General features: G+C 45.0%; 1 protein-coding gene across 21 annotated transcripts in view; it reads right to left on the bottom strand.

Annotated features, from left to right (window-relative positions):
- The window catches only part of PCBP3 (poly(rC) binding protein 3), a 223,878-nt gene that overhangs the window by 83,781 nt on the left and 115,287 nt on the right, over positions 1–24,810 (bottom strand). For 2 of the 21 annotated variants that reach the window (XM_070466901.1, XM_070466902.1), the window contains one exon: positions 8,710–8,791. The exons of the other annotated variants lie outside the window; for them this stretch is intronic. The gene's annotated coding sequence lies outside the window, so the exon portion shown is untranslated. The remainder of the gene's footprint in view (positions 1–8,709; positions 8,792–24,810) is intronic. 21 annotated transcript variants of the gene reach the window in all.

The raw sequence follows: 24,810 nt of genomic DNA, 5'->3' as shown, positions 1-24,810 counted from the left end.
GCCCACTGTGCTGCAGCGCCCACAGCATCTCTGCTCTCTGTTCCTAATAAACTTGCTCCCTTCTGCAATGCTCTGTTTCTGGAAATTCTTTCCCAACCTGCGCACAGACCACGACAGTGACTACAGACAGCACCTGCCTTGACCCCAAATACTCTAGGGCATATTTTCTAAAGAGGAGGGCGTCTGGGTAGACCAAGTGCAGTTATGAGAACCAGAGCGCTTAACAGCAACACAAGGTCTTTACCCAGCCCCCAGCCCTCAGCAGACACGCTGCGACCTCAGGTTCTCATCCTTCACCTTCTTAAAATGAACAGAAGAGGGCATTCTAGAGCCATGAAATCAGCAAAGCTATCCTAAACAGTACCTTCTTAAAAGTTCAGGAAAACAAATTTCATGTGCTGTCAAGTACCATACAAAGATTTTCTTTTAGACAAAATAAGAAACAAAATAACATTCCTACTGACAATAAACACAAACCATAAAGCCATGCTGACCAAAACAGAAAAACTATAATCTAATATCTTTAAGTTGATTAAGAGACATTAAGATAATGATGCAAGCAATGAAAAAAACATAAACCAGAATTAGAAAAACTCAAAAATTATGTCATAGAACTCAGGAAAGAATTGGGAATAAAAGAAAAAAATGTTTCAAAAATCCAGATGAAATCAGAAGACATTCAATTTAATAAATACAGCAGAGGAAAACTGAAGAAAGAGAATATTTTTTAAAAAAAAACTCAAAAACAAAGCAATGAGAGGAATTCAAGAAGAATGATACACAGAGAAGTCATGCCAAGAAGGCCAGACAGACAGGAACAGGGCAGAGAGGACAAAGGCAAGGGACCAGGCATTTCTCCAAGCCAGCACTCCTGTTAAATTAAAGATGTACCTTAACACGCACTGCTGGATTTGATCTGCTTTTTGATCATTTTTTAGGGATGGATACCTGTCTCAGAAGGCAGAGTTTTCTATTGATTATTTTAGGATTACTCACATGATTTTTGCATTATAGCATGGCTGATCTGATAAAATGGTTAGGGAAACTTCTTTTTCCATTCTTTAAAACAGTTTGCATACCTAATAGGGATTGTGGTTCCTCTCGGGTATGTGGGGACATGCCAAGGAGCAGGACACCCAGCCGCACGTGCGTGCAGACTGAGTGCCGTTTCAGTCATTCCCATAGTTACCCAGACTTTCTACATCATATGTGGCAAATTTCTTGATTTACATTTTTCTAGAAAATTATCCATCTTGAAGATTTTCCATTTCTGTTGCATAAAGTTGTAAATATCTCAGGTTTTCTTTACTGCTTGAACATTTTTTTGAAGTTTTATTGATTTATTTTTTAAACTTTTTATTTTGTATTAGAGTATAACAATGTTGTGATGGTTGCAGGTGCACAACAAAGGGACTCATCCATGCATATACAGGTATCTACTATCCTCAAAACTCCCCTCCCATCCAGGCGGCCACATAAAACTGAGCAGAGTTCCCTGTGCTATATGCAGAAGGGCCTTGTTGGTTTTCCATTTTAAATATAGCAGTGCGTACATGTTGACTGAAAGTTTTAAGAGCCTCCACATCTTATGTCTACTCCCTGGTCACCCAGGTTTTAAAGTTTTGTCTTTTCCCCCTGGACCAGAGCTGCTAACTGTTTTAAGTGTTTTATATTTCTTTGCCAGCATTTATTACACTCAGCACCATGTTTTCACATTCTGCTGTGTTCACCTCCACCTTTAACTTCATTAATTTGTCCTACTTTGTCCTGAATTATTTTGTAATTCTTTCTCCGACATTTAGAGTCATGGGATTGTTTTATTTAAATATTTCTGGTTTTCCAAAATTTTCTCCTAAGAATTGTTTTGACAGCATCCTTCATGTTTTGATGTTCAGTATTATCTCATTTTCCTTACTTTTTATTCAGTTTATGCTTTTATTTAAAAGCATCCTCAAATCTCCAGACTCCAAATAACAGAGTCTGGGCTGCTTTTGGTTGTCATTTTGTGGTTAATTTCCATTTTTATTGTACTTAATGATTTCTGCTGTTGAAAAATATGGTATTCTTTAAAATAAAATACATGGTGAATATATTTGTGAATGGTCTTGGTGTGTTTGAAAAATAGGAAGAAAGGAGGGAGGGAAAGAAGCAAGAGAGGGAGGGAGGAAAGAAGGAAAGTATGTTTTGTGTCTGGTGCAGAGTTTGTCAGGAATGCTATTCAGGTTCATCGTGACCATATGCACTTTTTGTCTTCCCGATTTTTCAATTAAAGTTTCCCATTACGGTATAAGACTTATCCATTTCCTATTCTTAGAGGCTCTTCCTTCATAAAATTTACATCTATGTAATTATGTACATAAAAGTTCATGAATATCATATCTTCTTAGGGGATTACAACTTATCAAAATGATGTATCTTTGTCCCATTTAATGCTTTTCATCTTTTTCTTGAAAATAATGTTGCTTGGCCTGCTTTCCAGTGATTAGCATTTGCTTAGTATCCTCCCAATACATTTTCTGTTTCTGTGTCATTTTAAAGACAATCTGAGTTTTGTTTTTTAATAGAGAAATTTCACATATACTTGAACTAATGCCTACAAGATGTCTGGCTTTAACACTTTGATTTCTTTTTTTTTTTTTTTTGAAGATTAAATGAAATAATGTATTGCTTAATACAGTATCCATAATATGCTAACTGCTTAAAAAACTAATGTGCTTAGAAACTTCACTCTGTTCAGATTTACTTAATCAGTGAGTCTATTTTGCAGGTGGTTTTCCTTCAAAGCTACATTACCTTGGGATCATATATCAAGATAATCACATATTGGCAGTCTCAATTTCAAGATTACTCTTATCCCAGCATACCTTAAGAGCCAAAATCAAACCAGTCTCTGATTCTCATGCCCAGCAGTGACTGGGGCAGGGGTGAGGGGCAGGGGGGCAGCAGAGTGAGGGTGGTGGAGAAGAAATCTTCATTTCCAAAACAGTTCTGCTAGTCTACCACTGTTCCACTATCTAGCACTAATAACCATGCTTGAACACAACCTGTTTTCTCCTGAAACCCACAACTTGCCCCTGCCCCTTAAACACCACCAGAAATAGACTCATTGTACCATCCAGTTTGTGCTTAAAATTAACAGTCCACCATGTTTCTCAATGACTATTTTAACATTAGGGAAAGAAGGAAAAACAATTCTCACTGCACATTATGATAATCTAATGAGTGACTAATATAACTCAGCCATAATACAATCTTGCTTTTCTCAAAAAGAAATCGGTATATACCAAGAAACTTCTGAGTCAAAAAGAATATACTTGTGACTCCCTTACTGATACCTAGCGATGGTCAAGAATTTAAATTTTCATGGGATCAGAATATAACCAAATCCTGAATAACATGATTATCAACCACGTTGTTTATATGACAGCTTAAACTTGTATAAAATGTTCAAACTTAACTACCACTTGCAAGAAAAGTTGTGTGTAAGAACTTCATTTTTAGCATGCTTCAACTTTACCTAAGTTTGTTAATCAAAGGACTACAGCTTTTAAAAGCTTCAAAGAGGAGCTTAAAAGTTTCAAGTGGCTAGGTAACATGGCTAGGAACAAACTTAAGAATGAGCTCCCTCCATTAAACAGTAGAAAGGAATGCTGTTGCTTATTTAGCAGCAACAACAGCAATCTAGAAAAGTCATACTCAAGTGAAGGATTCAAGCAAAACAACAGAAGATGCTAATGAAACAAAAGAATCTGGCTAATTCCTGGTAGTGCATCATAATGGGTCATGATCTATTATATTATCCCTCCTGTACAGTATTCTCACACTTGGAGAACAATAATTCATTCTACCATGTGGCATAGAATCATCTGTGTTCAAGTTCTGGTAAGATTATATTAACTATGTCTGAATAATTCTATTAAATTCAAAGAAAAACAAACCTAAGGAATGAAAAATAAGCTGCTACCTTCAATTCATACCAGAGAAAGTGAGCAAAAACTCCAGTAACTGAAGAGAACCAAACTTTCAGAAGTTTCACCCCAAACAGAACTGTCACTAAACTAATTGTTAAGAACAAAGCACAATGGCAAAGAGGTTAGCCTTGGGCTTCAATGGATCTAAGCATACTTTACTTCATAAAGCAGTAACTACTATGAGTTTGCTGAATCCCATCATTGCAAATCTACCAACCAAGGACAAACCTGCCTCAGAAACCAGAATGTCCAATTCATGTACTAAAAACAACTTTCAACATGGTCCCAGAAAAGTCACTCTGCTATTCTAAGAATGCTCAGACATACAAATATGTAACGTTCCAAAAACTTTTTTTTTTCCTTGCCACTTCCTGTAAGTAAAAAGTTTCTATGACTGGGAAAAGAACAAAATTAAGTAATAAAGTAACACTTTGATTTCTAATTTGCTCTTTCTTCTCTACCTTTTGGTTGTTCCAGAATTCTTCCTCTACAAAAACTGAAGTTACACAATCTGTGCCTATGCCTGGTGGCTCCTGGTAGACTGTGTGTTCAAATACACATTCATACATTATAGGCTTGAGCAATATCTACATCTTTCCCCAGAAGAAGAACTGAAGTCTAAGAAACCTTCACTCTTCTCATCACCATAGGAAAGTGGAAAGTGAAAGTCACTTAGTTATGTCCGACTCTTTGCAACCCCATGGACTATACAGTCCATGGAATTCTCCAGGCCAGAATACTGGAGTGGGTAGCCTTTCCCTTCTCCAGAGGATCTTCCCAACCCAGGGATCAAACCCAGGTCTTCTGCATTGCAGGCAGATTCTTTACCAGCTGAGCCACAAGAGAAGCCCAAGAATACTGAGGTGGGTAGCCTATCCCTTCTCCAGCAGATCTTCCCAACGCAGGAATCAAAGCGGGGTATCTGCATTGCAGGTAGATTTTTTACTAATGGAGCTATCACTATATAAATACATATATGCAAGATTTTTTTTGGCTTGTAGGATGGAGACAAGATGGTGGAGTAGAAAGACATGAGTTCACTTCTTAGGAGAACACCAAATCACAAGTAACTGCTGAACAACCAGGAACAATAAACACTGGAAGCTACCAAAATTTTTCAGCTATCACTTTAATCTGCAAACCAACAGGCATCAATAATTATTCAGAGCAGCTGCATGCCGCCCAGGATTCCCTCCCGCCATTGTCAGTGGGACCAAACGCCACCCTCTCTGTGGATGGCTGTCTCCCTCATTTTGTCAGTCTTGGGGGTGAGGCTGGAAACCTCTGAGTCCTTGACTGTCTGACAAGTGCCCTTCCTTTGCCCTTCAACCTGGATTATGGCTGTGTCTCAAATTCCAGGTTTGGAATCTTTTCTCCTCAAGCACTTTGAAGATATTGATCCAATTAACTCTAAAATACTCGTGTGGTGTACAGAATTTTATGTCAACTGATAGCAAGACCTTTGCTCCTCTTGTTGACCACTTTGGGGTTTCTCTTTGGTCCTATCCTAAAATTCCATCCCACTGCCTCCCAGTTCTTATAGTTTCTCTGCCCACCCCATCTCGCTCAACATTTTATCCCTGACATGCTCTGTGCCCTGACAGGCCTCTTCCGAGATGCGTTCCATCACCCTCTCTCAATCTTCTCCACTCTCTCCTTTTCAGAATCCTCCTGACAACCATGTGAGCTTCTCAAACTCCCCATGGGCTTCCCCTCTTCTCTTATACTCTCCACCTGTCAGCCCTTGAGACCTGCATCTGGGACAGCTCTGGGTGCTTTAGGCCTGCATTCTGGAATCATCCTTGGTTCATTTGTCCAATCACTAATTCCTTCTTAATTTCTGTCTGTTCTGCAATTTAAACCATCAAGATTTTTTCATTTTCATAACTTTTCTTTCCAAAATCTTTACCTGTCTCTTTTGAAGGAGCTGTTTCTTTTATGAATACTCTTCTCCTCATGCCATTAGGTCTTCCCTGGAACATGCTCTTTCATTGCACTTGGTACTTCTCTCCCCTGCTCTGTGGTTCTCAAGTGTGTGACAGTTCTCGGCTCTGCCCACAGTCTGCTTTTGAGAGATGTGACTTGCCTGCATGGATACTGGTTTTGAGAGTGTCCAAATTCGAACACTTAAATGCAGTAGGCTCGCCACACATCTCCTGTGATGTTTTCATTCACAAATGTTATTTGCTTCTGTCTCTTGGTAATTAACCTGAAGTCTGAGCTTCTGACTCGGTGGCCCCTGTTTCCTGGGACAGCGTGGACTCTGTGGTCTTAAACTCTGTCTTTGGAGGATTCTGGTAGGGGGACAGTAGGTGAGTGTTCTGACCATCCTGTTCCAATGTGTGAGAGATGGATTTGTGCTCTGATTTCTGTCTTTTTACCCTATTTAGGGGTTGTTTCATAGCCAGTTGATTAAAAAAAAGTCCAGAAACACCCTTCTTAAGTTCTGGTTGATAAGTTAATGTCAATGGCCATGGCCTGGGGCCAATGTACGGCCTCCATCTGCTTCCAGCCTGGCCTTGGGAAGGCCTCACAGAGACACAGGTCAAGTGGGCCTGGGGATGACCTGCCTGAGGTCCCAGTGCAGAGCAGGGAGGAAAGTGGAACTCACATGCAAGAGGCTGAACAGAGAGGGGCCCTGCCCCAAGGTGACCGCCCAGCCCGAGGGCAGGCTCTGAAGCAGACAGACAGCCAGATACAGCCACAGCCTCACTTCAGCAGCAGAAGCTAACCACACAGCCACTCTGTATTTATGTAACTCTTACCCTGCAATTTCCCCGTTGTCTGTAATTACCCCATGTCACCACGTAACACTTGCCCTAGTTAAATGGTTGGCAGTTACCATAGAAACCAAGTACTGTTCTCTAACTGGAAAAGGCGGTTGTATTTTTTAAATATTTCTAAGTTATATTCTACTTTGATAGAGATCAATTTACAACTGCCATCAACTTGAAGAGAAAGTCAACCATGGTCACTGCCCGCCTTTGCTGTCCCGGCCCCTCCCTTCAGGAAGGCCCCTTCCGGGTCTACCTGCGGAGTAGCCACATCAGCTCTGCGTCTGCACTCAGCTCCTTCTGTCCTCACTTGCTTCCTCCTCCCGCCTGGCGAGAGCCACAGCCCAGAGCCCCACAGTGCCACGCCTCTCCCCATGTTGCCGCTTCTTCTCACACCACAGATGGTGCGGAGCCTAGGGCCCCCTACCCTGCCCTTCCCCGGCCCAGAAAGGCCCCCAGAACATCCCTGTACTGTGCCCATAGGCCGGAAGAAGTTCAACTGTAAGCTGGCCCACATGAGGGTGTCCTGTGTGTCACCAGTGGGCGACCACTGGCGGTTCATGAGGACCACACGCATCTCACAGGATTTCCCCATCTTCTCAGCTCCCGGGTACCCTCTCAGCTTCCTGGGACAGACCTGCTGTCCAGCATGTCCGCAGCTGCTTCGTGACTGCGTGGCCGCTAAGCCCCCCTGCTGCCCTCACAGATCCAGTCCCGTTTTTGCTCATCGACAACACTCCCCTGGGCTCCCCTCACCCCCCTCCCAGCTGCAGCCAGTCATCAAAGCCCCCATTCTCCTGCCCGGCTCTTCCCCTCTCTCCTCCACGTGTGTCCACTTTCCACCTTGTCTCTGCAGACCGCCTGGGTGAAGCCCAGTTCTCCTCCCCCACCCTCAGGAAGGATGGAGTCTGCTCGACTCTAAAGGTTCACCTGGGACCCCACCCCGCGTGGAAGCTGCTACCCGGCCCCAGTGCCCCACCCTCCCACTGCTCCAGCCACACTGGCCCCCAGCTGCTCTGCGGCCTCCTCGCCTACAACCTTCACACTGGCTGTTCCCTCTGCCTCCCCATCCATGACTTGCGCCCTCACTCTTACTTAAACGTCACCTCAGTGAGGCAACCCTGGCACTCCTGTGGGTCCTTGACAGCCCTGATGGACATGGCCCCGATGGGGAGCACGAGCACTTGCTTGTTCCTCGCCCTCCCTTTCCCTACGCAGGGAGCGCGTCACCTCCGGACTGCTTAGGCTGCGTCTACCTCTGATGCTGTCTCTGGGGACAGGGCCCATCAGTGTGTCTGCTGATGGATGTGACCCCTCCCAGAGCCAGACTGCGTACAGATAGCAGATCTGAGCTGTCGGCCCAGCGACTCTGCAGACTCTGGGACAGCAGCCCTACCTCCCAGCCTCATCTAAAATTGTTCCTGAAATCAATTCTGATTCTGAAGCGTCTCATCTCCTTCACTCTGCTCCCAGGCCAGTGACAGAGTGGGCCATTCTGTGTGGCTCAGGAGGGGCAGCAGCATGCAGCCCGACCGCATCGCGGCACGAACCAACGTTCCTTCTCAGTTCTCTACAAACCACCCTGTTGAAGGAAATGAACACATAAAAAGCACATCTGAGAGGCTGTGAGCACCAGCAGGTGGGAGCCCACCCCTAACAGGGGCCTCTCCACGTGCCTGGTGGCCAAGCCAGGTTACTGGGAGTCACAGCACAACTGAGAGTTAAGAACCTGGAGAGAAGTGGTCAAGCAAAGGGTCAACCAGAAGTGAGGACCAGGCCCGGCGTTGGGATGGGAGGGGAAGGTCAGATCCGGGCTGAGGTGGGTCAACCGACAGGCACTGAGGTTGGGCGCAGGCAGGGCACAGGTGGCAGAGCAGGCCGGGGGGAGGCGGGGGTCACAGGCGTCACTGGCTGGAACAGGGGGGCCGGGCGAGCAGGTCACCAGCGGGGGTAGATGAGAGTACCTGCGAGCGGCTCCTCCTCCCGGCCTGGGGACGCCTGTCCTGCCAGCCCGCCTGCTTCCCCGTGGGCAAGGACACTGTCCATCTACCAAAAAGCAAGGGAAAAATGTCACGTCACTCGATGAGCTCGGCACACCCGAGATCCCGCTCAGCCCCGCTTGTTCCTGCTCATCCTCATGTGTGGAGGCTCATAACACCTTTATACGTGAAATTTGTTTTGCATCTGTTAGTAATTGTTATAACAGAAATACATTTAAAAGCTGGCAACACAGTTGAAGACTCAGAGGTGTCCGGGTGTTCTGGGCCCAGCCAAGCGCTGCGTCCCCTTAATGGAGTAAAGTGTGGAGGAGGGGGCCCTGCCCTGGACAGGGTTACCCTCCCGAGGCTCCTCAGTGGATGCCGGCAGCAGGGGAACACTTCCAAAACGCTCTAAAACCGAAAGGTCCAGTTATTATTCTAATCCTACCTAATGAAGAATGTTCCAGAAATACAGGCTGGGTTATGAAAGCGCAAAAAATCTTTACAAGGAAGAGACACTAACAATTTGTAAGCACTTGTTACTTCCCAGCGCTCTCACGCCTGTTCTCTCACACACTCTGGCGGGGTGAGGGAGCAGTCATCATCACCACTTCACAGAGGAGCCTTGGGCTCAGAGGAGAGCAGTTGTCAGGGCTGCAGGGCTGGCAGTGCCCAGCGGAAGATTCTCAGTGACCTGGCCGGAGACCCTCCGAGGGTGCTGGCCGTTCTGGGATGTGTGCACTCTCCTGGCAGGGGCGGGGATGCTCCCTCAGAGGGCACGGGCAAGGGTGGAGCTCCTGGCCTTCACAGCACTTCAAGTGACTGTGTTCTGTGTCCCATCTCCATAGGGACAATGATGCCAGAATACTCTTCACTCACCGCATTCCCCAGTGATGGCTGATTTACTTCATGATTCAGGTTTCAATTATTAAATAATATTAACACATCATGAATTTGACATGACCTTGGCAATGCATATAGATTCCTTGATTAATGTAACTATTAAACTTTTCTTGGTCTTGGGTGGTTTTCATAACTCTTCAAAACTATAGATACTTAAATATAAAGAGTAAACATTTAAACAATGAAAAATAAGACTCTCTGGTAGCATTTCTGAGCTCAGTCACTGTTAACACCGCCCAGTGGATCCATCCATCACATTCCATGCACATGGAAGGAACATGCATGTCCATTATGCACCTGGCATGTGATTCTTTAATGCATCTTAGAACTTTTTGACTCAACACAATCAGAGGTACCTTGGCATGAGATGTGAGATACTGTACACTTTTAATTTCAGAGAAATAAACCAAAGTCATCTCCATATGGGTCTCTGCAAATTATATCCCCATCAAATTCCTGAGTGTTGTTTCTCCAGCCACTGCTGATGCAATTCACTCTCAAACACTCTGAACTCTGACAAACTGAAGGACGAAAGCTGTTACCACAGTTTAATTGTTGACACTTGAAAGCTGTAAACATCTTGAATGAGGCTGAGCTCTTCCTCATGTTTACCAAGTATCTGTACTGTGTGCGGGGCCTCATCCATTAAGCAGGACAGGCGATGACTCACAGGATGAGTCAGGAGTGACCACAGTTACAACCCCCCACTGCCCAGTGTGAGTCCTCATCGAGCTATTTTTGGCTCTTTTGCTAGTAACTCTGGATGATGCTCTTAAATCCCTGTGCACTGATTAGCTGGCCTGAAGAGCATGAAGCGCATGACTGGCGCCCCTGTCCCCTCTGCACACCCTGCCCCCGCCTCCCCCCATCACTGCTGTGGACTCTGCTGCTGCCACCTAATGAACAAGGTCTGCAATACCAGATCCCCGACCCCGACAGCCCCCCATTCCTGGAATCCTGCTCCTCGGTCCCCACCAGCCTGTCTGTGGCCCTTCTCCCTGACTCCGCTGCGCTATCTGGAGTCTGGCTCCATTTTCAAGGAGCCCTGCCAGTGAGGGTGCATAAGCATCACTTCTCCCCAGGCCCTCACATGTCTGAAAATGGATTATTGAGAAAATTCTTTCTTCCCTAAAGATTTTGTATACTGTCTCCGGTGAAAATTGCCGTGGAAACATCCAGGGCCATTGCTCTCCCTTATACATGATATAAACATAAATAGCAAAATGGGTAGGAACTGAGAAAAGTACTTCATAAACGAAGAGGTCTAAATGGCCAACAAGCACATGAAAACGTGCTCAGTCTCATAGTGGTCAAAGGTGTGCAAACTAAAACCAGAAATAGATGCAAATACACAGACCTCCCTGGTAGCTCAGCTGGTAAAGAATCTGCCTGCAATGCTGGAGAACTGGGTTCGATCCCTGGGTTGGGAAGATTCCCCTGGAGAAGGGAAAGGCAACCCACTCCAGTATTCTGGCCTGGAGAATTCCGTGGATTGTATAGTCCATGGGGTTACAAAGAGTTGGACACAACTGAGTGACTTTCACTTTCACTTCACACGCCCACTACACTGCATTAATATAATAGTCTGGCAATACCCTACCAGGTGCTGGAGAGGGCGAGGTGCACTGGGAACTTCTAAACACCAGTCACTTAGGCTACTATTTTCTTCTGAAAAATCCCTCTACTATACAGGAAAAAAACATGTATCCACTAATTAGAAAAATTATGATGCATTCAATCCCAACCAAAGATAACCAAACATTTTTACAAGTAGAAAAGTATTTAAATTAACAGCGAAACAGACTTATAAAAGAAATAAGCAGATGAGAAGTAAATAAGCAGAGTGTGCACTTGCAAGAATGGGATATAAGCAAGACGGATGGTCTGAGCTGGGGAGGCGGAGCTTCCCAGGAACCCTGTTAAGGACAGTCCCTTTGGGAGGCACATCCTCACTTCTGCACTGTTTGCTTCACAGACTTATGAACCTTCCTGAGCGTCACAGTTCTTTTGCACTCTGAGTGCATTTATAAGTAGAGTTCCAGCATAGCCAAGCACATTAGGATCTAAGGACGGGTCCCAGCCTGGGGAAAACCCAGACACACGGAACCAGACCCAGAACCACAAGCTGGGAAGGTCTGTCTACATCCTCTCACAGAATGGACGCACATAGGGTGCTGCTACTCATCTAGACGAGTGCACCAAGGACATTCCTGTCATGTCTTCTGGTTGTTGTTCAGTTGGTCAGTCATGTCTGACTCTACAACCCCATGGACTGCAGCATGCCAGGCTTCCTTGCCCTTCACCATCTCCTGGAGCTTGCTCAAACTTATGTCCATCGAGTCGGTGATGCCATCCAACCGTCTCATCCTCTGTCACCGCCTTCTCCTCCTGCCCTCAATATTTCCTAGCATCAAGGTCTTTCCCAATGAGTTGGCTTTTTGCATCAGGTAGCCAAAGTATTGGAGTGTCAGTTCCAGTACCAGTCCTTCCAATGAATATTCAGGGTTGGTTTCCTTTAGGGTTGACTGGTTTGATCTCCTTGCTATAAAGGGACTCTCAAGACTCTTTTCCAGATCCACAATTCCAAAGTATCAGTTTTCCAGCACACAGCCTTCTTTATGGTCCAACTCTCACATCCATACAGGACTACTGGAAAAATCATAGCTTTGGCTATATAGACCTTTGTTGGTAAAGTGATGTCTCTGCTTTTCGATGTGCTGTCTAGGTTTCTCACAGCTTTTCTTCCAAGAAGCAAGCATCTTTTAATTTTGTAGCTGCAGTCACTGTCCGCAGTGATTCTGGAGCCCAAGAAAATAAAACCTGTCACTGTTTTCACTTTTCCCCCTTCTATTTGTCATGAAATGATGGGACCAGATGCCATGATCTTAGTTTTTTGAATGCTGAGTTTTAAGCCAGCTTTTTTCACTCTCCTCTTTTACTTTCATCAAGAGGCTCTTTAGTTCTTCTTCACTTCCTGCCACTAGAGTGGTATTATCTGCACATCTGTAGTTTTGGTGATATTTCCCCCAGCAATCTTGATTCCAGCTTATGCTTCATCCAGCCTGGCATCTTGCGTGATGTACTCTGCATGTAAGTTAAATAAGCAAGGTGACAATATACAGCCTTGATGTACTCCTCTCCCAATTTTGAACCAGTCCATTGTTCCATGTCTGTTTCTAACTGCTGTTTCTTGATCTGCATACAAGTTTCTCAGGAGACAGATAAGGTGGTCTGGTAGTCTCATCTATTTAAGAATTTTCCAGTTTGTTGTAATCCACAAAATCAAAGGCTTTAATACGAAGTAGAAGTAGATTTTAAATGAAGCAGAAGTAGATTATTTTTTGGAATTCCCTTGCTTTTTCTATGATACAACAGATGTTGACAACTTGATCCCTGGGTCCTCTGCCTTTTCTAAATCAAGTTTGTACATCTGGTAGTTCTCAGTTCACATACTGTTGGAGCCTAGCTTGAAGGATTTTTCTGGTGGAAATGGTTACATCAAGGAATTGGTGAATGTCCCTTTTTTGGAGCCATAGTGTTATAACACCACTCCTAATAGTTTGTTTACTTAATTTGGGGGTAAAAAAGTCATTGTAGAGAGGGGGAAAAGGATGCTGCTCTCTAAAATTTGGTGTAGTTTTATGAAGCAGTGGGAAGAGGTGATTGCCTGAAACGTGTGGTAGGGTCTGCATTTTGCTGCTACGAGTACAGACTTTGGGGCCTCAGCCAGCAAAGCAGAATGAGTGTATAAGCCAGGATGTGGCAATTCTGCTCAGGACACACACCCAGAGTGGTGTGTGCATGCACCAGCCACAAGACACACCAGATACTGCTCTGAGAGTGGTGTGTGTGTGTGTGTGTGTGTGTGTGTGTGTGTGTGTGTGTGTTAGTTGCTCAGTCGTGTCTGACTCTTTGCTACCCAGTGGACTGTAGGCCACCAGGCTCCTCTGTGTATGTGATTCTCCAGGCAAGAATTCTGGAGTGGGTTGCCATACACTTCTCCAGGGGATCTTCCTGACACAGGGACTGAAACTGGGTCTCCTGCATGCAAGCAGATTCTTTACCATCTGAGCCACCAGGGAAGTCCCCTGAGAGCAATGGGCCATATTTAATTCTGGTTGCTCTGAAGGTTTTCTTTGCTGTAGTTTTTAAGAGTCAAGCAATGATACCCCTACATGAAAAATTAGCTTTGTTTGCTTGTTTGCTTGCTTCTTTATTTATTCATTTCAGGGTCAACTGTTTTAGAATCAAGCATATCTTCCAATGCTTTGGAAAACTCCACGGCTTTTATATCTTCAAATATTTTTCTGAAATCTCCCCTCTTCCTGGGCTACTCATTACATGCATGAGATCTTCTGACTCTACCCCACAGGTCTCTCACATTGTATTATTCTAGTCTCTTTTCTCTTGTGCTTCAACACTTCACTGAACCACTGCCCACTTCACGAAGCCTGAGTCCAGTGTTCTGTTACAGACATCCAGTGAAATTATTCATTTCAGATCCTATATTTTTTTTTAAGTCATAGGATTTTCATAGATTATGACATCATAGAATATGATTTCACTTGAAATTTTCTATTTTTTCTATATTCTTTTTTGGAATTAATAATCTTCATTGTTTTAAAGTTTTTGTCCGGTAGAGCAATTATATAATCCTCTGTGGTTTTAGTTCTCATCATTAGTCTTCAGCTCTTGATTCTTGCTCACTGGTCCACTTTTAATGTTTCACTAAATATTGGACATCATGGTTGAAAATAATTTGGGCTCTAGACAATGTTATGTTGCTCCATAAAAAGGGTCCTGCTTTCTTCTTGGCAAAAAAATCAGTCAGTCAGCTTTGAGACACAATAGACATATACTAAGATGTGCATATATTGTGCACATACTGAAAAGTTTCATCACATGTGTACATCCATGAAGTCATCACCAGTCAGGATAAGGAGCAGGCACACTCTGGTGTTCTCTGTGGCCATCTGCAATCCTTTCCTCTCTGCTTGGCAACAACCACCATGTCCCAAGAAACCGCTGACTTGCTCTCGGACACTACAGAACTTGTGTTCTCTAAAAGTTTATATAAATAAAAGCATACTGGATGCACACTTCTGGTCTGACTACTTTTACTCAGCATAACTGAGATTCCCCAATGTCACTATGTGACCATACACCACAATTTGTAGTGTAGTCATTCAGTTATGGATAGACATTTGAGATGTTTCCAGTATTTCAGTTTATTAAAAAACAAATTTCTGCAAGCATTCTTGCTCAAGTTCAGTTCAGTTCAGTTACTCAGTCGTGTCTAACTCTTTGAGACCCCATGAACTGCAGCATGCCAGGCCTCCCTGTCCATCACCAACTCCCGGAGTCTACCCAAACCCATGTCCATTGAGTCAGTGATGCCATCCAACCATCTCATCCTCTGTCGTCCCCTTCTCCTCCTGCCCACAATCTTTCCCAGCATCAGGGCCTTTTCAAGTGAGTCAGCTCTTCGAATCAGGTGGCTGGCCAAAGTATTGGAGTTTCAGCTTTAACATCAGTCCTTCCAATGAACACCCACGACTGATCTCCTTTAGGATGGACTGGTTGGATCTCCTTGCAGTCCAAGGGACTCTCAAGAGTCTTCTCCAACACCATAGTTCAAAAGCATCAATTCTTCTGCGTTCAGCTTTCTTTATAATCCAACTCTCACACCCATACATGACTTCTGAAAAAACCATAGCTTGGACTAGCTGGACCTTTGTTGGCAAAGTAATGTTTCTGCTTTTTAATATGCTGTCTAGGTTGGTCATAACTTTCCTTCCAAGGAGTAAGCGTCTTTTAATTTCATGGCTGCAATCATCATCTGGAGTGATTTTGGAGCCCAAAAAAATAATTCTTGCTCAAAGCTTTGTATGAATATGTGCCTTCATTATGACTGGGTAACACCTCATAGTGGAATGGCTGGCGGGTGTATATTTAACTAGCTTTTTGGCTTAACTGCCAAAATGATTCCAAAGCAAAGGTACCATTTTACATTCTCACAAGCAGTATGGGATGGTCTCCATCTTTGCCAGTGCTTGGCAGGTGGATCACACCAAGTAATATCTCACTGTGAATTTAATTTACATTTAGCTAATGACTAGTGATGCTTTAACTTCTATTCATGTTACCTACTTGCCATGCACACATTTTCTTTGGTGAAGTGGATGGTCAAATCTTTTGGTCATTTTTAATTATGTTGTTTGTTTCCTTAGTATTGCATTTTAAGAGTCAGTTATATGTTCCAGTAAATTAGATTTGCAAATATTTTCTCTCAGTCTGTGGTTTGTCTTGTCATTTTCTTAATATTGTCTTTTGGAAAGTAGAAAATTTAAATTTTTTTAATTTAATGAGGTCCAATTTATAAACTTGTTTCTTTGATGGATAATGCTTTTAATGTCTTAACTAAGTAAACTTTGCCTAATGCAAGGTCACAAAAAAAATCATGTTTTGTTCTTGGTGTATAAAATTTTAGATTTCTGATCTGATTCAAATTAATTTTTAAACATGATGGGAGATGTGGATGAAAGGTCTTTTTTTTCCTTTCTTTTTTTTTTTTGCATTTGAATGTGTAATAATTCCAGCACCATTTTTTTAAACAAAACTAGCCCTTTCCCATTAAACTACCTTGGCACTGTGGTTGAAAACTAACTGCCCATCTATGTGCAAGTCTATTTCTGACTCACTGGTCAATTTGTCTCTCTTAACATCAACATCACACTGTCTTGATTACAGTATTTTAAAAATAAATCATGAAACCAAGTAGAATTAGTTGTCACATTTCTATCAAAATCTGCTTGTTTTATTTTTAATTCTCCTTGGGAGTCCATTGAACCCACAGACCAGTTTGAGGAGACTTAGTATCTTAACAACACTGAGTCTTTGTACAATGTATAGCTCTCCATTTATCTGTCTTCAGTAATTGCATTCAGCAATGTTTTCCTATTAGATATAGTTTTTCCATTTCTAATTATTTGTTGATAGTATAGAGAAATACACTTGATTTTTTGTATCTTGTATACAGTAACCTTGCTAAACCCAGTTATTCTTGCAGCCTCCTTTCTATGCTATAGGATATTCTACATAGAAAATATGTTGACTGAGAATAAAGACAGTTTTACTTCTTTCCTTCCAATTTCAATGTCTATTATTTCCTACTGAACTTGATAGAACCTCCTGGAAAATATGTAATAGAAGAGCTGAGAACACTTGTGCTTGCCTTACTCTCAACTGCAGGGGAATGATTCACTGTTTCACCACCTTGACAGCATTAGCTGTGAACCCATCACTTATGCCATTCACTGGAAGCCTCCTTCTATTACTAGTTTCCTGAAAGCTTTTACCTGGAGTGGATGTTGTGTGTGCTAATCATTTAGTCATGTCCAACTCTTTGCGACTCCATGAACCGTGTAGCTCACCAGGCTCTTCTGTCCATGTGATTTCCCAGGCAAGAATATTGGAGTGGGTTGCCATTCCCTTTTCCAGGGGATCTTCCTGATCTACGAATTAAACCCGGGCCTCTCCCATTGCAGGTAGATTTTTCTTCTATCTGAGCCACCAGGGAAGCTGCTGGAGTGGGTGTTACATTGTATCAAATACTTTTACTGCAGGTACTGAGATGATACAGTTTTTTTTTTTTATTTTCATCTGTTAATAGGGTGAATTATATTGATGAAATTAAAAGACGCTTGTTCCTTGGAAGAAAAGCTATGACAAACATAGACAGCGTTAAAAGCACAGACATTGGTCCTTATAGTCAAAACTAAGGTTTTTCCAGTAGTCATGTATGGATGCGAGAGTTGGACCATAAAGAAGGCTGAGCGCCAAAGAATTGATGCTTTTGAACTGTGGTGTTGGAGAAGACTATTGAGGGTCCCTTGGACTACAGAGAGATCAAATCAGTCAATCCTAAAGGAAATCAATCCTGAGTAATCATTGGAAGGATTGATGCTGAATCTGAAGCTCCAATACTTTGGCCACCTGATGTGAAGAGCTGATTCATTGGAAAAGACTCATGCTGGGAAAGATTGAAGGCAGGAGGAGAAGGGGATGACAGAGAACAAGATGGTTGGATGGCATCACCGACTCAATGGACAAGAGTTTGAGTAAGCCCCAGGAGATGGTAAAGGACAGGGAGGCCTGGTTTGCTGCAGGCCATGCGGTCACAAAGAGTTGAACACGACTGAGTGACTGAACAACAACCAAACAACATATTGATTAATTTTAGAATGTAAATGATACTTTGAATTTCTGGGATAAAGTTAAATCAGTTATTCTATTTGATTGGCTAAAATTTTGTTGAGTTTTTATATATGTTCATGAGAGATACTTGTCCACAGGTTTCTCTTCTAATATCTTTGCCTGGCTTTATTATTAGGGTAATATTGGACTCAGAATAATTTTGGAAGTATTCCCTCCTTTTCAATCTTCTGAAAGAGTTTCTATAGAATTGGCAATATTTCTTCTTTAAATATTTAATAATATTCCCTAGTAAAGTCATTTGGTCCTAGAGGTTTTTCCTGGGCCAGAGGAAGTGGTTTACAACAAAATTCACTTTTTAAATCTATTTTGGAGAATCAGGATAATCAACCTGTATTTGAGTTAGCTTTGGTATTGATACTTTCTTTCAAAAAACAATATGCATTTCAGCTAAAGTAATTTAATGTGTTGGCATAAGGCTGATCATAATATATCCATTTTTTCCTGTCTGGCTAGAGGTTGATCAATTTGATTGATTTTTCTCAAAGAACTACCATTTGCTTTCACTGATATTCTCTATCATTGTTTCTAGTTTGTATTTCATTAATTCCTGTTTTGATTCCTATGATTTCCCTTATTCTGCTTACTTTAAAGTGATCTTTTCCTGGTTCCTTGAGGTAGAAGCTGAAGACATTTCTTCTTTACTAATGAGGTATTTCATACCCTTAGTTTCCTTCAAATGCTGCGTTAGCTACATGGCAAATACTGTGATGTGCTTGTGTTTTCATTTTCATTCATTTCAAAATAAGCACTTTTCATTTCTTTTTTGGTTCCTTCTTGCTCCATAGGTTATTTAGAAGTTTGAAATTTAATTTCAAGTATTTGAGGATTTTTCAGATACCTTTCTATAACTGATTTCTAGTTTGAGTCCATCATGGTCAGAGAACATAGCTGGTGTGAATGTGAAATCATTTAAACTTATTTTATGGCTCAGATTGGTTCTATCATACTTCAAACATGAACTGCTCAGGATTAAACCCTCTTTCAAACACCGCTCACCCCAGTGCTCTACTCCTGGCACGGCTGGCCCTGGACAAGAAGTATAGGGAGGGGAGGTGTTTGCAGGCTCCTGGGAGGCACGTCTCCATGGTGGTGATGGCAGCGGATGACTACGGCCGCTGTGCTTCTGCTCTGTCTGTCTCAAGCTGCAACTCCGGGAAAGCCAAGGTGAAGAATGGTGCTCACCACGTTTTCAGGGGATGGATGATGACTGAATAGTGCAGCAATTCACTGGGAAAACTGTGCATCCCAAAGGTATGGGAGGGAAAAGATGACCTCATCAGAAAAGTTAGACTTTCAGAGAAAATATGAAAAGTAGGTCATTTTGACTGGAGAACGCTTGGTTGCTCCAACATCTAGGGTTTGCACCTTTCTGGACTTAGCTAATATTTGGGAAGTAATGCAAATCTTAAAAGGAAAACTGTTCCTTAACCTAAAGAGTCCAAGCCTGCTATGAAGCCAAGTGGAGGGAAGGGAAGGGGTTCTCTACTGCTCGGTGAGCAGCCCACCAGACACATCGAACACACTGAACTCCCCCTGCACTACAGGGGGCTGCCAGTCCTGGACCAAATTGTCCTATTTCCCTCAAATATAACAACTAAACTTAGATATGCTTTACCTGAGGAAACGCATATAGCTGAATTTCCCTTCTAAAATAGTTCAGGTGATGACATGACCTAAGAACTGAATGGCTATCCTGAGTCACCTGGGTTCATCCCACACTTGACCACCTCCCTCTGTCATCTCTGACTGTGGACCATGGACATGGCCCCCCAGTGCCTCACACCTTCACGGTTTGTCTCTGAAATCCTTGCAATGTCTCCTTACCCTGAGCCTGCTCTGGACCCCTGGGTTCTTACCATGGGTTCCAGTTACACTGTATCCAGTCCCAGAGGCCATAAGTGGGGTAGCCCCGCTGCCTCCCTGCCACCCCCTCACAGCCCCAGGAACCTGAACAAAGACACTTCATGGGACCTAATGCACCGGCTGCCCCCAGTTCTCCCTGCTCTACTCCAATCTGGCATGGGGGTGGAGCTGCACAACAGTGGTTGTCCTCGTGGCCACATTCTTCAGTGACACTGCTCGGCCCCCACCCCCTAATATTGTTTGGGACAACATGCTGCTCTGAAAGGGCTTAAAACTGACGTTTACTCTTTAGAAAGGGCAGTAGCATGTGAGATGGTTGGATGACATCACCGACTCAACGGAAAAGAATCTGCGCAAAGTTCTGGAGATGGTGAAGAACAGGGGAGCCTGGTGTGCTACAGTCCAAGGGGTCACAAAGAGTCAGACACAACGGAGCAACTGAACAACAATAACTCTTTAGCCACCTGCCACACTACATGGCTGAGTTTACCATCAACTCAGATTTCTCTGTGCCATCACTGAATACCCACCAAGTGCTCCAAACGAAACTAGTGCATTCACTGAACACGTCATCTGTGGGGCCCTGTGTGGAGTCATTACTTAGCCCACAATCCTGGCCTCAAAATATACCATCTGTTGATGCGGACATGGGAAAGCTTAATGTCACAAAATCCAAAGACTGGTCCCAGGTGACAAGAGCCGCAGTGTCATGAGGAAGGTGTCGCTCCACAGACAGTGACACAGACTCCAGGCTACACGAGAGCAGAAAACAGACCCTCTGAGTGGTGCCAGAGGGCAGTGAAGGCACTTTATTCCCCGCCACCCCAGTTTCTAATCAGTCAAGCTAAGAAATCAAGACAACACTCACACCACACGCATAGAGGTGACAGCACAGGTAGCTGGGAGGCCCCTCTGCAGTCCCACCAGAGAAGTAGTGTGTGTGGAGGCTGGGGCTGGGGAGACCAGGGTCCCAGCCAAAGCAGGTGCCAGGAGGAATCAGAGGCCACAGAGCCTCCTCTCAGCACCCTACGGGCTGCTGGCCCCCACATTGATGTGAGGCCCAGCCCAAGTGAACTGCTGCCCAGCTCAAAGTCCACAGACCCGGGACAGGACTCAGGCAGCCCATGCAGGATATGTCCACCACCTTGGAAGACAAGGCTGACTTCTGCTTCAGGGAAGAGAAACAGAAAAACACTAAAGCCATGAAAAAAACTTATGCCACACAAAGAAAACACCAAAACACAGCAGGAGGTGGAAGAAGAACATATGTTCAGAAATATGTACAGAAAGAAACATAAGTGATTTTAGTCTGCAGCCTGCCATGTGCTTTCAGAAAAAGAAAACAAAAACTCATGAAACGGGAGATCAAAAAATTTTAAAATGGCATTCAAAAAGCAAGAGCAATTAGTATATCAAGAAACAAAGTTATAATAGAATTTAAAATTGCTTTAGATAAAATCAAGTCTAGACAAGCTGTAAAGAAATATAGAGCTCTGGGACCTGACGGAGAATTTTCAGCAGTGGGGGACAGGGTGGGGAAGCAATGCCAGGCCACACATTCCCTGGCAACCCGCATTTTCTAGCCGTTCCAAGAAGTTACCGAAATCACCCAAATGGTGAGTTCCTTCTCTGTGGACGAGAATGGAACAAACTGCCTGGGTGGTGGTTATGGGGTCAGGTGTTCCATGGGGGACTGACAACCAGCCCCACACACAGGGAATCCTGCTGTCAGGGAGGGGGTACACACACACACGGGGAGCCCTCCTGTCGGGGAGGGGATACACACAGAGCTCCGCATCCCAGGCACAGGATCGGGAGGACAGGGAGGCACTGGTCACAGACTGCAGGAGAGCAGCATGGGGAAGGCCCTTCCACCCCAGTACCTTGCAGGGCCTAGTGAAGCGGGAGGAGATGCAGGATCTGCAGGGCATCATCCCGAGCTCCAGGAATAGCCCAGCCTGCTGCCTCCTACAGATTTGCACTCACACATCAGGGCTGCCACTGGCAGAACAGGGCACGTCTGCCTGTCCCCTCCACTGGGCAGTTTAGGTAGAACTGAACCAGCTGCTCAGGCTTGAAGGCACATGAAATGGGCACATGAATCTGCTAAATAGATTTAAATCTCAGCAACTCACAAGGAAAAGTGGAGCTGATATATTTTACTAAATCACGTTGAATTATCAGGAAACTATCACACAAGAATGTGATAATGATATACTGGAAAATCTGAATAAATTTCCCTTCAAATGTATCTGCTTTGCCACCCATCAGAAAGCATGATTTTACCCACAGCCTGATGCTAAACAACGAGAATTCTGCTAATGATTTTCACTGTGTAACTGAAATGCCCTCAGCAATTTACTGTAAGTAAAAGCAAAGTCGTTATTCTAAACGAGAACATCTTCACCTGCAGGAGCCATTGGGGGTGGGAGCGACAGGGAGTCCCCTGAGCCCAGCAGCTCATCACGGCCTCTGGCAGGGATAGGGCCTCTGGCAGGGACACAGTTACTGACTTGAGTTCCACCCAAGCACTTTTCCTGTTCACGTGTGTTGTCTTCTTAATATTTTTAGCTGTTGTTTCTACCAACTTCTTCATTTCAGGAAAATAATTTTTCTAAAACAAAACATCTGATCACATCACTCCTTGCTTCACACCAACCAAAGGCTCCCCCGCCGCACCTCCACAGCACCCAGCAGCCCCAGTGATCTGGCCCACAAGGGCCGCCGGCTCCCACAGCTCTGCCCACCTGGAGCAAGCGCTCCACCTCGCGCCACCCGAAACAGCTGCACCTCCAGCTGGGCACCTCCAGTGCTACCCACCATCCCAGCCCCCAGCAAAACCACCTGGCCGCAGATGGAGCCCTAAAGACAGAGGAGTACTTAAGACAGCCCCTCCAAGCCAAAGAGGCACAGGCCACACCCAGAAGGGGTGGCTCCCAGGCAGGGTGGTTCTGGATCAGGCTGGGTGTGGGTTGGATGTACAACTGCAGGGGGTGTGCATGTGCCCATGCCAGAGACACAGGGAGATCGCCACACTCATCTCTGTCTTATTTTACATACAAGATACTAACACATACACTTATTTCCACTTGGCATCTGGAAACCTGTCTAGATCTCTAGGGGCCTGCTGCGCCCATGTCCCTCTAGTTCCCTGGGCCAGGCCCTCCTCGCAGGGCACATACATGTGCCCTGCAGGGAGGAGGTCCTCCAGGCTGTGCCCACGGGGAGGGGAGAGGGAGTCAACGCCCTGCCCAGGACCACCCTAGGCCTGCATCAGCTACCCTGCCTGTGTAGACCACGTTTCTGGGGCCCTGGCCACAGCCTGCCTTCCCCGGGGAACTGTGTCTGTGGCCTGGCCCTAGCCTGCACCCAGGAAGCTCACATTTGTCTCCTGCTGGCAATGATCACCTAGCAAACACAGGCTGATGGCACTGCTCCCCTTCGCCAGAATGTGGCAAAGAGAAACAAACGTTTTAAAGCTGACTTTTATGTTCTATGACTTTGCTTAAATTAAAAGTGTGAAAGTACTCTCAGGGTGGCTGACTCCATACCCTGGTCCCCAGGCACTAACCACATCTGCCTTCCCTCCCAGGAAACTCTCTGAGGGCACATCCACCCCCAGCAGAAGCTGCCCCATGAGTGCACTGCCCCCCCACCCCAAAGCCAAGCTTCTAAGAGGGGCTTCAGCAGTGAGATGAACGGGGACAGAAGTGGGGTTGGGACACCCTACAGCCCACACACAGGGGGCGGCGAGGGCACAGCCAGCTGCTTTTGCTCAGCACAGTCATCTTCGTGAAAGTATATCACAGAAACAATGATTTCAAGAATAAGAGAGGGGAGGGGGGCTTAGAGCTAGTTTCACAATAGTATAGCTATCTTGCTGCAGGGTTCTTAGTGGTGAAAGCCACATGCAGCAGTAGACGCACTGTATGATCAGAAGCTAAGCTAGCTGCTTGTTTGGTAAAGATGGAATCAGGCCTGATGAGTCCTGGGCAAGGCCAGACCGGACCCCAGAACCAGTGACCAGATGAAGGCTTCCGGGAGCAGACACGCGGGGCAGAGGCCTCGAGAGAAGAACAAGGTGGCTGTGTCGGATGCCGTGTGGAGCTTGTGACCCACTGCAGCCCAGGAAAAACAAACTGCTCCCACAGGGCTGACAGCACTGAGATGAGGTCTGAGGTCAAGTGCCCATGTGGGAACCTGTGAACACGCCTGAGCCCCGGTCACCAGGGCCACCACGGCCACACTGTCCACATCTGGGAGACCCCTTCTGACCCTTGCCTCTGCCAGGCACTCAAGTTAATCCTGCCCCTCTACCTTCTCAACTGCCGAGTACTCTGCAGAGTTCAGGGGAAAGAGGGGAAGGAGAGTAGAAATGAAATCTATGTGCACAGCCCTGCAGCGCAATTCCCCCATGACCACGGGCAGCACTGCACCAGCACTGAGGGGCCAGGGCCCACCTCACTTGGAGCCTCAGCAGGTGGGGAGCTATGGCCGGAAAACTGCCCAGAGCGCCCCACAGGGCCTGGGCATGACCAGAGCACAGTGAGAACCGAATGGATGTTGAATAAATAAATCATCATCCAATATGTCATCCAAGCCAGAAATAGGGAACCGCAAAATGTGTCCTGAATAATAGAAATGCCCTGGCCATTTGTACCTCGTCTCCAGCTAAACTGTGGGTAAGAGGGAGGGCAAGGCAGGCCTGGTTGCGGCACTGGCTGCCCAAGAGTGAGCTGCCTGGAAACTCCTGGAAATGGTGTGTCTGGCTCAACAATGAGCAAGAAAGCAAGTAAGACACACACTATTTTTAAAATTAAGTTACATAGACAAAAGCCTATAACTAAAGACAAGACAATGAAGATAACCACAACTGTAGGACACAGAAAAGCCCAGCTCATCCACTGAGCTGAAGGTGAGTGGTGGTCCAGGAGGAGAGACACCCTCCACCCCTGAGGACTCCGGAGGACTCAGCCAGAGGGCAAGGTGCAGATACACCCAGGGATTCTCCCTGAAAAGAGCACAGCACAGCGCCCTCCCCTT

The sequence above is a fragment of the Odocoileus virginianus genome, chromosome 4 (genome assembly GCF_023699985.2).
Source record: "Odocoileus virginianus isolate 20LAN1187 ecotype Illinois chromosome 4, Ovbor_1.2, whole genome shotgun sequence".
Lineage (NCBI taxonomy): Eukaryota > Metazoa > Chordata > Mammalia > Artiodactyla > Cervidae > Odocoileus > Odocoileus virginianus.
This window is presented reverse-complemented; position numbering and strand designations above follow the sequence as displayed.